The sequence below is a fragment of the Schistocerca piceifrons genome, chromosome 7 (assembly GCF_021461385.2).
Source record: "Schistocerca piceifrons isolate TAMUIC-IGC-003096 chromosome 7, iqSchPice1.1, whole genome shotgun sequence".
NCBI lineage: Eukaryota > Metazoa > Arthropoda > Insecta > Orthoptera > Acrididae > Schistocerca > Schistocerca piceifrons.
In genome coordinates, this window is record NC_060144.1 from 154,075,645 (window position 1) to 154,090,481 (window position 14,837).

Consider the following 14,837-nt stretch of genomic DNA (forward strand, 5'->3'; position numbering starts at 1 on the left):
AAAAATCAAAGTGGTTGTGCCCTTAAGGCACAAGATAGTGTGGCGTATTCACCCGATAACTAAGTTCAAGAATTTGTACTGTATGTTTGGTGTTTGGTCAAATAAATAAAGTTATATGTGTTCAAGTGCAACTGACAGACGCTCATTTTGGCCCCTTTCCACAATTCCAACTACCTGTCCTGTCCTGCGGGTTTAGCAGGGCGTATCAAACGCAAAACAAAAACATATCAAACATTGCTTCAATATTTGGTCGAGTTTATATAAAACGTCTTTCTGTTCGTCATAAATAGCTTTCGCACATATCAATAATAACACAAAACTGTCGTTCTATTGAGTAGAAAGTAACATGTATTCCAGCCGGACAGTTTACAGGTAACGGGGCGCGCGGATCAGAATGTATACGATGCCGAAATGTGACGTACCTGCAAACAAACGAGGAAATAACTAGTTTATTTAATATTTTTTCTGGCTACGGGCTAAAACTTTACGCCTGTCCCTCGTATCGCGACAAAAGAAAATTGGTGGGCCTCGATCCCGGATTTCCTGCTTACCACGAACAGTCTCATTGTACAGTTAGGGCTTCCGAGTAGTGCATTCCTGTGTGTTCACTCTCAGCCTTACGTCTTTCCCCTCTTCTACTGAACGCCACAATCTGATACAAATTTTCATAGTGTCGACTCTGCCGTCCACGTGTTTACGGTGCACGAGCACGCGGCCGGCCCACAATTGGCCACAACGAGGGGGGGTCCGTAACGAGGCCCTCCGCTTCGCAGAGGCCAGAGGGGAGGCAGTGGTGTGTCGCACCCGCGCTGGAACGGCCGTCGCTCTCGCTGTCTGACGTGAGTATTCCGCGACTCCGTCCTTACCCCACCCTGTGGCTGCCCGAAAAGAGTTTCATTTGACGCGGAAGGGGCAGAGTACGCTCCAACTGACAGCTGTAGGACTGTGTAAAGTTGCTGCGCTTAGTTTGTTAACTGCGTGTTATAACTGCCCACGTCGTGTTGTGCCGACTCCACTGTAGCTTGAATGGATTTTTGAGTTTGTTTCATATGCCCGACTTCTAATTTCACCACACAAGTCTCCAGGTTTGAGCAGTTATTGCCCGATGACGACACGCAAGACAGTTTGTTAAAGCGGAGTTCGCCGTTATTAATTATGTTTATAGATTTAATTTTATTACTCGTACAGAGACTCAACGTTCCTTTGTTTAACAGAGCGTCGTCAAAATAAGTATGAAATGCTAATGTCTTTGCAATACATAATGTCGACTATTGAGTTAAAGTTCGTACCTATTTTGCCATTTTTAGAGAAGAGAAACCTTAAGCGCTTCTGCTTCTATAGTCTCAGTATCAAATGTTCACTAATTTCAATTTACTTCCTATCTCTTTCAGTATTTAACACAAATTATATTGTAATTTTTCCTCTTATCTATGTAATTATGTAGTTATGTAGTTCTCAATTCGTTCGAGCAATCAATCATTCATAATAGGAAACACAGTCATAACTCAGTCACTCAAAATGATTCAGAAATTTTACTTGTTAGAATGAAATCAGGCGATGATTCTTCTCCTCTGCAGGCTCGTGCATTGCGGCAGTCTGCTAATCTCTACAAATAAAATGCCTCGTATTTTTGGGAGCGTTGTATAATCAGTCGGGAAACCTCAGATCAAGCGGATATTTGGCTTTGATGAAGTTTAACCTTCCGAAGAAGTAATGAAGCTCTTGGATTATTAGATGCAGGTTCGTATCCAGTCTTTCGGAAGTTCCCGTCTGATTAACAACTACGCAATATATCGGTGAATATCATTAATTCTCAAATGTCAAATAATGTAAATTGTTACACACCTTTTGTATGAAGGAGCAATATATATATATATATATATATTTCCCTTTTAATCTTACAATTTCGTATCAGTTATCTTTCGTCATAAATCTCAATATTCAGCTTACAATTCTTCAAACAATGCTCAGGATAATCGGCACGAAAACAATCTCGGAAGCTTTTTCCTAACAACCACCAGAGAGAGTACTACAAAGAATAATTATGCGCTCATGGCATAACTATTGTATGAAACTACTTTGCGCATGGATTCTGCGAGTATGAAGATAGAAAATTAGTAAACGTCATTCAAGGGTAGAATTGTATCAGAATAATTCATCGAATATAAAGAGATATTACAATACATCACTGTCATTTCAGAGATATTACGTCGGTTCAACACTAACGGAATAACACGTAATTGTCATTTAATAACCTTTTTCTTATGACGTAAATGTTAATGAATGATCACTATCTAGGTGGAAAGACGGATTGATCCTAATCACGAGATAATAGCTTTTAATGAGCCCGCAATCGTTAATTAAATAAGTCAGGTTCAAGGATGATTTACGAACAACTTTCGTTACGTCCGTTTTCACGTATGTGTCAAAACTAATCCTGTCTCCCACAATTCAAATTAACACTGACGTTAACCCCTTTTGTCGGAACATCGAACCATAACTATTATGTGAAAGTTTATTATAGTCCCCGAATTAATTCCTTTCAGATACGCGCACGACCGAACAGCAGAACGGAACACAAACGACTTGTTTTAACAACCGAACAACGCAATGACGTTGCATTACGACAATGTCCGCCCAATGAACATCTCTTTGACTTTATCTTCTCTACTCTGCTTAATTAAATTATTCCTAATTACAATTTATTCAGCTATTTAACGAAAACATCTAACAAAAAATAAAATAAATTTATCCCAACTTAAAAGATCCGTTATAGTGTCTCCAACATATAGTCAACGATAATCGTTAAGATATGGAGCATGTTAATTGAACAAACTGTCCACTCACTTAAAAGATTTGAAGCAAGTAACTTTCTTGCTAATGCTGTTCTTTTATCTTGAAAATATGTAAGTATCCGGTGTTCACCTGGTATGTATTTATTCCAGTCTTCAATTAATATATCTACTCTTTCTCCTCTCTCTGTCCATCTCCTCCTCCACCTATCTGTGCCTCTGTTTTCCCCTACCCCTCACTGTCTGTCCATCTCCTTCTGCCCCCTTGTCTCTCCTCTTTGCCACTCTCACGCCGGTAGTTCTTGCCCACACACTAACTAATATGTGTACCACATTTGGTTGAAATCGTTCCAGGGGTTTTAGGTTAGCTTTTACCCGTGGTTTTGACTACGTACACACATGCCAAATATATTCCAAACGTACTGCTACACATACGTATTTCACTTGGGTCTCTAGCGAATTTCGCCCTGCAGTTTCAGTCTCACGCAGCTCGATGTTTATGACGTATCTTTTGAACTATATGTTCTACTATGAAATAATTTTTCTGGTTCATCCAGTGGTGTATGTGCCTACTGTATGAGAAATGTGCTGTGAATAGAGTTAGTAGTATAGAAGTAATAAAATTAGAAAGTAATGCATGATGCAGCAGTTTTCATACGTATCGGTGTTTATCTCCTGAACTATGTGTCGTACAATGATGGACACTGTCTGCGAAATGTGTTGTGAGTGGCAAAGAAGTAATAAATTTAAACGTCTTGCATGATACGGCAATTTTTTACTCGTCTCAGTGTTCACGACGTCATATTTCCTGAACTATGTGTCGTACAATCATATCATTTTTCTCGTACATTCAATTCTCTATGCGAATACTGTCTGCAAAATGTGTCGCGAGTACAATTAGCACTCAGGAGATACTAAAACGTCATGCTTCATACTTCAGTTTTGCAGCATGAACAGCAAAAATATAGCATGGAAAAAACGTTTTTCCTTCGTCATTTTGTGAGGGTCGTCAGGGACAAAAAGTTTCGTAAGGGTTTGAAATCATATGTAAAGTTTGCTGCAAGTCTCTAAGAGCTCTCATTCTGAAATACTCGAGTCTGCTACACTGATTTTTCACCCCCCTCCCCCTCTTTGACAGGTAGGTGGGTCTTACATTCACAGCAATGATTTCGAGACAGTAAGTGATATGTGTACCAAGTTTACTTGAAATCGTTCCAGTGGTTTAAGAGGAGATGTGGAAGTGGATCATACGTACTTACTACATACACACATACATACATACATACGTACACCCATTTTTATAATATGTTTGAATAAACACTTTATTCTTCTTAACCATACAATTCAGAGATTCACGGCCGGTGTTTACTTGAGTTTCGGGCTGAGAGGCCGTAATCAATTTACGAAAGTATTCCCTGACATTTCGTCTCTGACTGTGGGAAACATCTCCGCACGTAAAATGCAGAGGCCTCGGTGGTCCGCTGAATTAGCTGAGCCGCCGAGAGGTCACTATCATTCCTCACTTGATGCTGACTCCGTCAATATCTCTTGCTGCCGCCAACGTTCTCGACTTAAAGTAATCGATCGACATTCTGTTGGTGCCTGACCGATATCCATATGTTGGCTGACTTGACGCCTACTTATTTTATGATGAAATTATTGTGGTGTTTGTGAGTCTAAACGTTATCTCTACAAATACGCACATGATAACACGTCTTTGATAAAATGCTCGTCTCACAGAATTTTATTTCGTGTTTCCCATCTCGAAAGACATGGTCTGCTACGGCCGATTTGTCAGTATGTTTCAGACGCCAGTTCTTGTTGTGTTCTGCTAAGTGGGTATCAATGTATGTTTGGTCATATCTACGTGGATTTTGAATACCCCACTTGACGCTAATGTAGAGCGTATATCTTTATCTGTTCTTTTATCTTGCTGTGAGTCTAACGATCGTTTCAGTCACATACTTCATCAAAAATTTCGCGGTGAACGTCAGGGAACAGCTTAATACACTCCTGGAAATGGAAAAAAGAACACATTGACACCGGTGTGTCAGACCCACCATACTTGCTCCGGACACTGCGAGAGGGCTGTACAAGCAATGATCACACGCACGGCACAGCGGACACACCAGGAACCGCGGTGTTGGCCGTCGAATGGCGCTAGCTGCGCAGCATTTGTGCACCGCCGCCGTCAGTGTCAGCCAGTTTGCCGTGGCATACGGAGCTCCATCGCAGTCTTTAACACTGGTAGCATGCCGCGACAGCGTGGACGTGAACCGTATGTGCAGTTGACGGACTTTGAGCGAGGGCGTATAGTGGGCATGCGGGAGGCCGGGTGGACGTACCGCCGAATTGCTCAACACGTGGGGCGTGAGGTCTCCACAGTACATCGATGTTGTCGCCAGTGGTCGGCGGAAGGTGCACGTGCCCGTCGACCTGGGACCGGACCGCAGCGACGCACAGATGCACGCCAAGACCGTAGGATCCTACGCAGTGCCGTAGGGGACCGCACCGCCACTTCCCAGCAAATTAGGGACACTGTTGCTCCTGGGGTATCGGCGAGGACCATTCGCAACCGCCTCCATGAAGCTGGGCTACGGTCCCGCACACCATTAGGCCGTCTTCCGCTCACGCCCCAACATCGTGCAGCCCGCCTCCAGTGGTGTCGCGACAGGCGTGAATGAAGGGACGAATGGAGACGTGTCGTCTTCAGCGATGAGAGTCGCTTCTGCCTTGGTGCCAATGATGGTCGTATGCGTGTTTGGCGCCGTGCAGGTGAGCGCCACAATCAGGACTGCATACGACCGAGGCACACAGGGCCAACACCCGGCATCATGGTGTGGGGAGCGATCTCCTACACTGGCCGTACACCACTGGTGATCGTCGAGGGGACAGTGAATAGTGCACGGTACATCCAAACCGTCATCGAACCCATCGTTCTACCATTCCTAGACCGGCAAGGGAACTTGCTGTTCCAACAGGACAATGCACGTCCGCATGTATCCCGTGCCACCCAACGTGCTCTAGAAGGTGTAAGTCAACTACCCTGGCCAGCAAGATCTCCGGATCTGTCCCCCATTGAGCATGTTTGGGACTGGATGAAGCGTCGTCTCACGCGGTCTGCACGTCCAGCACGAACGCTGGTCCAACTGAGGCGCCAGGTGGAAATGGCATGGCAAGCCGTTCCACAGGCCTACATCCAGCATCTCTACGATCGTCTCCATGGGAGAATAGCAGCCTGCATTGCTGCGAAAGGTGGATATACACTGTACTAGTGCCGAGATTGTGCATGCTCTGTTGCCTGTGTCTATTTGCCTGTGGTTCTGTCAGTGTGATCATGTGATGTATATAACCCCAGGAATGTGTCAATAAAGTTTCCCCTTCCTGGGACAATGAATTCACGGTGTTCTTATTTCAATTTCCAGGAGTGTATATCGACCACGTTCCCCAAGCCCGGACGTTTTAACTACGAGTTTCACACAATCATGGTTGTTGTAGATGTGAAGTCTATATGTCAAAGCGAAAAATAACAGCCTTCATACTACAAAGCTCATTTACGTGAATCCTATTTGATTTTAAGACTTTGACTGCACCATGCGTGCTTCCACTTTAACAGTTACTCTAACGTAATTCGACTCGTTACGCATTGACAAGATGCGCATACAGGTTTCCCAAGGGAACGAAATTAGCTAATTGCTGTATAATGAAATAATGTGTTTATTTCAAAATGAAAGAAATTTACAGTGATTGTCAACCTCAAATAAGAAAAAAAATTGCCCAGGTGCAAATTAATTAGCCGGCCGAAGTGGCCGTGCGGTTAAAGGCGCTGCAGTCTGGAACCGCAAGACCGCTACGGTCGCAGGTTCGAATCCTGCCTCGGGCATGGATGTTTGTGATGTCCTTAGGTTAGTTAGGTTTAACTAGTTCTAAGTTCTAGGGGACTAATGACCTCAGCAGTTGAGTCCCATAGTGCTCAGAGCCATTTTTTTGCAAATTAATTACGTATAAAGACAGTACATCCAGTACGGGAATCGAGAATCTCCATGATTTTTGCCTGTTATCGAGACTGATACTGGCTAGATATCGGTCCCGGGTATTCTTGAACTTTCGAGAATGTTTCAGTTTTAAATTTAATGTCGGGTGACAAATGACAAAAGAAATATTTTTCGGTGATGTAACAGTTTTATGACTTTTCCATTTACTTGTATTCTGACACCTTACCTCTTGTCACATTTCATAATTCTAGGTTAACGGGAGGTACGCCATAGGTTTCAATAAGTGAGTCAGTGAGTATAAAATAAGTGACATAAATTGCCGTACCTTTTGATTGCATTGTCTTAGAAGCTCCAGTTTTTTAATGCACCAAGGAACCATAGACGTTCGTATGTGACATAAATTTCAGTTGATAGATCTGCCCGTTCCTGGGAAAAACAGATCTTAAAAGACGGACAGACAGACAGTCAGATAACAAATGACAAATGTTTTTCCTTGTGAGATACTTACAAATTAACAGTTATCGTTTTTTTTCTTTACTTTTAGAGTGGAACCTTTTTTATTGCCAAAATTAATGATTCTATGTCAACGGGAGTTTCCATGTCTTTTTGATGAGTGTGTTGGTGCGTCAAAGTATGTAACCTAATGGCCGTATCTTTTGACTGCATTTACTTACAGGCTTAAGTGTTTCACACCGCCAAGGGACTATAGACGTTAGTATGTGACGTAAATTTCAACTTGATGCGTCTGCCTGTTCCTGAGAAAAAGGGGTCTTAACAGATGCACAGTGGGACAGACGGGCAGACGGCCATCAAAGTGGTCCTAAAAGTGTTCCGAGGTATGGAACCTCGAAAAGGCTATCGACACCTAGAATATATTTATATAGCTAAATGACTTCCAACTACAGATTTCTGAATGACTAATTCTGTTCAAGAATTTCCCTATAGTATAGAATGAGTTGTCATGCTGTTTGCGAGCTTTTATTACCTTGGGAAGAGTGCGAAATATGTTTTTATACTGGGAAACCCAACTCCATCGAAAATATTTTGGAGTTTGCGAGGAATGTTCTCTGAGATTTTTGGTACATGCGACCCGTGCCCTAAGTTGGTTCGTTACCCAGTAATAAATTAATTACGATTTTAACGAAGCAGTGCTCCACATGTGGCAAGTGTTTCACTACGTATGTTTCATACTGGTATGCCATTAAAAGTCAAATATGATTATAGTCAGTGACGTCACTAACCTGCCCAACGACTGAAACAGTACCATTAGACTTCTCACAGGTGCATTTATTTCGAAACAACAGCATTCTTTCCGAGTTTTTGTGGAACTGTTTCTGCTGTGATCCGTTCGATTTCAATGTTCTTATTTCATTTTCTTACAAAAAAATATGTCAAAAATGGTTGGCAGGTACAATATCATAGTTTCTGGAACTATTCAAAGAGCGACCTTGCTCGTGAGACCAAAAGAACGAGTCGTATAAATTACTGTGTTTTGAAAGACCAACCACTGCTAGGAATTTTGAGTTGTTTGCGGGAAATATGCATAAAATTTATGTGATCGTCATGAAAGAAAAAATTACAAGTATTCGAAACGCGTACATGCAAGAAAATCCTATGTTTTTCGAAGAGTGGCGCGTCTGCACATGATATTGTAAAGTCAGTCGTCTGTTGGTTTGCTGTAAGGGATAGTATTTTCGTCTTTGAGTGTTAGGTTATTTCATCAGAGGGTTCGCCGCACCAGTGTTATTCCTGAAAAACGGCCATTTCCGGATCCAACATTTCGGTTTTCTTTTCTTTGTATTTACCGCTTGGCTCACCTCTAAAGCCACAAACTGCACCCCAACGTTGATACCCGGCGAAATCATCTAAGCTCATGCCTTTTTGAAAAGTGTCACAAAGTACAATCTGTGGTGTCCTGTGTGAACGGTAGCCCACGGTATGTCCAAGTTGCTACACAGTAACATGTGGTCCACAGTTTGGTTACAACCAATATGTGGAAAAACGGCGTCGTTGGTTATTCTGAATCAACGAATGTAAGCCTTCGCCTTTCCGTGTGCCGTTAACAGCGCTGTGAAACCTGATCACCAGATCTTTTGTAATAATTCCTTATGTAGTCCATTACCATTCTTTCTCCCATTCTTGCAGAGCTGCTTACCGCGACACTTACGACAATTTCATGAAGATATTGGATCGTTTGATGTAGCCTACGACCTCTTATGATCTATATGCCTCTTTTTCCAGTTGGTTTGCAAGTTCATTTCCTGAGAGAGCTTTAATCCCTGTGTAGCTACAACGCAGTTGCTCTTTTGCAATATTCTTATTTTATTTCTTCTTTCTTCAAATATGTTTTTGAGATGGTTAGGATTCCTCAAATAATTTAATGTTGTTTAACTCTCGGTCAGTATTACTGCCGTTCTTCGTAAGCCACGTAATGTGTTTTTCTTTTCGAAAGATTTTAAAAGGGCAAAGCGCTCTGCCTGATCGTCTGAACACTGTATTTCATAACGTATATTGGCTTTTTGTTGATGAAAACTGCTATGCCTGATCCTACTCCTTTTTCAGTTTTACTTCTGTCAGTGAATACTTCCATCAAGTATTGCCCCTTATTTCGTTAAGAACGAGATTATCATCCGGATGAGGCTAGTGTTTATGAAGAACAATTGTTTCTAATGTTTGTTTACAATTTCCCGTTTTATTTTCATTCCATTTGTTTTAATAATTATTGGTATTAAGGGAGCACTTCGTTTGAGACTGTTTTTTAGGCTTTCGCAATCATGATGTTAAATAAGCATTGTACCCGTTTGTTCTTGCTGCAATCTTACTGACTTGTTGCAGCTTCAATCCACTGGAGATGCATATGATAACATAGGTAATATTGCTCCTATGTAGATGATCCTTTGAGCCTCTGAACCAAGTTCCCAGTTGAGACTTTCTGATTTTTGCACGTTTGTCTGTGACGTTTTGTGTATGGTCGCTGAATCTGAACTTATCGTCAATAATTACTCCACGAGATTTTAATCTGCCAACTTGCTCTAACTGTTTATTTTTCAAAAAGATACAGACTTTCGTATTACATTTTTACTTTTTTTTGTAGTACGACTTTAGATTTTTAATCATTGAAACGAATTTTGTTATTTTGAGTCCGTTCGTCGATTAACAGCGCTTTCGGCTGCAGTGGCGCTGCTTCCTTTTGTCAGTATTACCAAATTGTAAGTAAAGGCTATCGTTAGTATTTGTGTTAATTTATGTTGAACAGTGAGCTGTACTACGTGCTCCAGAATCTGACCCACAACAGGAAACTTGAAGGGATCCTTCGGTTATTTTCCTTTCAATGTTGCCGTTGTAGACAGACAAAAATGCCGTTTGACCGTTAAAATAAATTTTAAGCAAACTGTATACGTTTTTAGGACACTGAAATTCTAGTAGAGCATTGAGAATGCTAGGCCACCAAACGGCATCGAAGGCTCCTTCTACATATCACTGACACGTACTGACTGTCAACAAATTTCTTTTCCGCACCTAAACAGTCTACAGTGCTTTTATGCGGAGTAAATCCCTGTCGGTTGTTGTTCTATGAGTCTTTTGAAGTAATAAAGTGCATTATTCTGTTTATTAGCAGTTTTCCAGGACTTTCGCTCCTTTGTACAGGATGTAGGTTGGGCGATGTTTAGTAACTTCCGCACTATTCTCCTTGCCAGATTTTAGTATTAGTACTACTTTTTCGGAAAACAGTAATGTATTAAGCAAGTGCTATACAGCAATGTGGGAAAACAACATTAGAAGGCGTGTTTTGCCGTTTATTCCTTTTCGCCAGGGCTATTATATTGATTCATTCTTTTTATTATTTCAAGAATTTTTATCATTATGCTCTAAGCTTTCTGTGTATGTTGTATTTATTTATGGTGCTCCTTATTTGTTGTTTCTTCGTATGCTGGTGTCAAATAAACAAGAATGCACCTGACTGTGTTCCCTAAATTAGGAGTGTAGGCATTATACGATTTCTGCGTGATTCCACGTCAAACTGAGCCTGAGACTTTTTTTAAAATTTTATTTTTAATTAAATTTATGTCATACTTTCCTAAAACTACAAAAGCTAAATTTTACTATCCCGAAAAACTTAACAGAGTTGCAAAATTATTTGAGGAAATATAATTAAACAGATGAGGTTGAAGGACAAAACTTTTTTTTTAATTTTTTTTTTTTTGGGCGTCATTTGAATTTAAGTTGCTAGTCCACATGAGTCCCACCCGTGGCAGTCCTTTGTCCCACCGGTGCCGGTTATCGAAAGCAATTTTTATAAGCAAATATTCATAATGTTACATTTATTTATATTTCATCACGTAGAGAATGGTTTTAATATTGTGAATTGAATGTGTTCAGAAGAAAATAAGTGCGGAATTGACAGAGTTCTTGTAAAATATTGGTGTGCATCAATGCAATGGCTATTTGCTGTCCCACTCATGATGAGATTTTAAAGATGATTAAAAGTTCACTGAGTAAACTCCTGATTTTGAGATTTAAAGAGAACTATTCATACGATCGTCAATCAATCTTTAATTTCTTCCAATTTATATTTTTTTGTTGTATTAGCTTTTAACTGTCGAAAACTACAGTGAAACTGCCCCTCCGGTGACAATGGAGTTCCCCTTTCTTCAAAACTGTCATCATCGTTGTGCTTCAAATTTTTCCTGATGATAGACGATAGACTAGATTGCAAGGGTTTGATTTAGGTGTTAGGCTGCAATATTCCTTCAATGACTGTAATTTTGCGTTTTGTATAGCCTTAACATAATCCTTTTCGGTGAAGTACTGTACTGACTTTTAGGTTTATCATCATGTTTTGTCCTTTGATAAAGTTGCCTCAGTGCATTTGGGCGTTTCTGTTTTTTCATTAACTCATGTGTCCATCAGGGAAATGATAACGTTCCGCATGTGCTGCCAAGAAGTAGAAGATGGTTTAAAAGCTTTATTGCAGGCTGTTTCTAAATTTTTTTCCAATCTATCTACAATTTTTCCGTTTCTGTTTCTCTTTCAGTAAGTTGGCTCGTCTTGTCATCTATTTCCCTTGTATTCATTGCGCCGCTGTTTTGAAAATCATCGCGACAAACCTCGTAAAGTGTGTACTTATCAAATTCACTGAATTTTTCTTCTTTCGCCATGAACATAGTTGGAATGAAGTTTTTTATGACGCTTAGTCACGTGTTTTCCTATACTGAAGCTAACGATATTATGATCTCAGCAGTTTTCTTCTTCGCTACATTCCCACTGATGTCCTATGGGTTGCAGTGAGTGTATCCTACTGTGAGGTCAGTGTTACTCCTGCCACAGATACTTCAAAAGTATTTGTGTCACTGGCTCCGTTCATAATGAGTAAGTCTCTGACCCATATCTTTACCTCTGCTGTTGGTTACGAAATCGTGCCACATGTCTGACCTAGCATTACTGTCTGTGCCAGTTAAAATACCAGTACATTTCTTTATGGACAAAATTTCATCCGTTTTCGTAAATCAGATTATCTGTTCCTCGCTACATCGAAATACATCATAACCGGATAGAATAGTAAGTATCCCTTTGTTATTTCTGCCACCACAGTATCCTTCTCTAAATACTGGTTCAACATTATTGCATTTATTTCTTTGATAACGATTATGACCACAGTACGTTTCCTTTTGTTTCGTGCAGTGAAAGTTTTGTAATACCGCGATGTCCTAAGGATTTTATTTTGTATACAGTATCGTGCCTAGGCAAATACTAAATCTATATAATTGTTTTCATGTATAAACTGCAAAAGACTGCGTATTGCGACGCAGGATCGCTGCGGGTTTATCTGAATGCTCTTGATGTCCGGCTTGATGACTTTATTTTTCTGTTTCCAAGGAAAGAGGCAGCCGTTGCAGCTTTTGTTTTATTTTAGCTTCTTTCATCCTGCGTCTTTTCTATCTCCAGTTTTAGGGCGATGATGTAATTTGTCAATTGTTTTGCTACAGGAAGTATATTTTTAGAACGCCTAATCACTTTTAAGAACCTTGTAAATTCTGTAGGAGAGAGAATTTCGCCTTCTTCGCGACTAGCTTCGTACTGTCGAGTCAGCAGTTGATGTCTCTGATGGTACAGATTCTCATTCTGACATCGCATCATCCAGTTCACCCATGTATCGACGGGCCGTAGCCTGGGAGTTGTTGCTTTCTGAAAGGACAGTGTGTATTTTTGGGCTCACTTTGATTCTTGTGTGGCAGTAGGAATTCGTTTCTATCATTTTCTACCAATGAGTGAACATTCACTACCGATGACTCGTGAAACTTAGCTGATGACGTATTATTTACCGGAATTGAGAGTGTTTTGTCCATTGTATTGTTGCAACTTTATCCTGTGCGGGATATTATCGATCAATAATCGATGCTTGATGGTTATTGATAGCTTCTGAACTCTTAGTGTTATGTTCTGGTTGCTCCATATAGGTAGAAGAGCGACGTTGCTTTGTGTGTTCAGGGAACAACTTCCGGACTATTGAAAGAGAGATGTCGAAATCTTGTTCCGTACTGTGTGATATTTCCGTTGCAGCAATCACTTCTCGCACGGGTTGATTTGTAGATGTTGTGGCGTGAAGTGCGCGGAAGGCACTGACGATACTTATGTCATTGAGCAGTTTTTCCTTAGGTGGTCTGTATGTTTACTGTTAGTGCAAATTACACCGTCTATTGATATACACTCTGCAGTTTAATCGCACTTTACTAAAATCTTCAATGACAAATTGTGCAGTTCGTCGAAAAGAGTGTGTGGGCACAGCCCCGTACCGACCGTGGACTCTGTCGATATTTCGCTCGTATATCCAAGGGGGCTACCGCATGTAAACATTTGATTAATAATTGACGTGTTAGAAATGAAAGGAAACAACGAAACACACTGGAAGAAACAGCTCGCGTGCTTAGGCTTTTGCAACGCCTGAGATGCGCTGAGGTGTCACCTTCTTGCAGCAAGCGACCAACATGTTCGACCTGTCTAACGAAAAAGCAGATGTTGAATAAATTTCTTTATTTCACGTTTATGATCACAAATATTCGAGGTCCTCAGACAACCGATTTCGGTCAGCAATGACCATCGTCAGATTTGTTGTATAAAAACGGATCTGAAGATGGTCATTGCTGACCGAAATCGGTTGTCTGAGGACCTCGTATATTTGCGATAATTGACATGAAATAAAGAAATTTATTGCACATTTTCGAATCACTGTTCCATTCCTGACCATGTCGCAGCTTGTGAATACAAATGTTGCCACCTGCGATACGAGAACAGTAAGTAATATCTGTCCCAGGTGTTATATTACTTATCTCCTGTAAATAGGTATGGGAAACGGTATACGGTGCATTGTCGATGAGGACTGCTTTGTCTAGGGTGACAGTGTTGTCAGAGACAACACAGATACAGTAAATCAAGAAAATTAGGCGATCTTTGTTAAAAAGTGAAAAAAAAGATTTCCGGTGATAAGTTTATAATAATGCACAACCGAGTATGGTGGAACAGATAAAATTCTTGTGTCAATTTTTAATGCGTAAAACGTTGTTTAATAAAATAGAATCACGTCGGAGCTACTCTTAAAATGATCTAAAATAAAATCTTACGCCAGTAAACTATTATTTCCGGAGTTTTGAACACACTGCATATCCATACGCATATATTGCTGCTGTTGCTGTTTTTAGTTTGAAAGTTCTAACAATTAATTTTCATCCTAAAAAAATTGCGTTGAGCTACGTGCTCCGACAGAATGTGCTATACGAATAAACCTCTTTTATTCTAATTATGTTTGAGTAAACAAATATGTAGTCTACTTCCGGAAAGTTAGAAGCTTGGAACTTTCATGTCTGCTCGCGTCATGTTTGGGAAGTGAGGAGAGAAATATCGCTAATTTGTAAGGTTCCTTCTTTCCGTACTTATTTACCATTGAATATATCACGTATTTACTGTCTATGATACTGTCGATTAAAGATAAGAGAACTCGTCACAGAGGTTGCTGATTTGTGCTCAAAACAGAATATTTCCTCCGTTTATTAAA

General features: G+C 40.5%; 1 protein-coding gene across 2 annotated transcripts in view; it reads left to right on the top strand.

Annotated features, from left to right (window-relative positions):
• The first annotated feature begins 795 nt into the window (after positions 1-795).
• LOC124804932 (cytochrome P450 6j1-like) overlaps positions 796-14,837 on the top strand; it is a 176,169-nt gene continuing 162,127 nt past the window's right edge. The window contains exon 1 of one of the 2 annotated variants that reach the window (XM_047265309.1): positions 796-839. The gene's annotated coding sequence lies outside the window, so the exon portion shown is untranslated. The remainder of the gene's footprint in view (positions 840-14,837) is intronic. The other variant, XM_047265310.1, reaches the window with a different exon arrangement.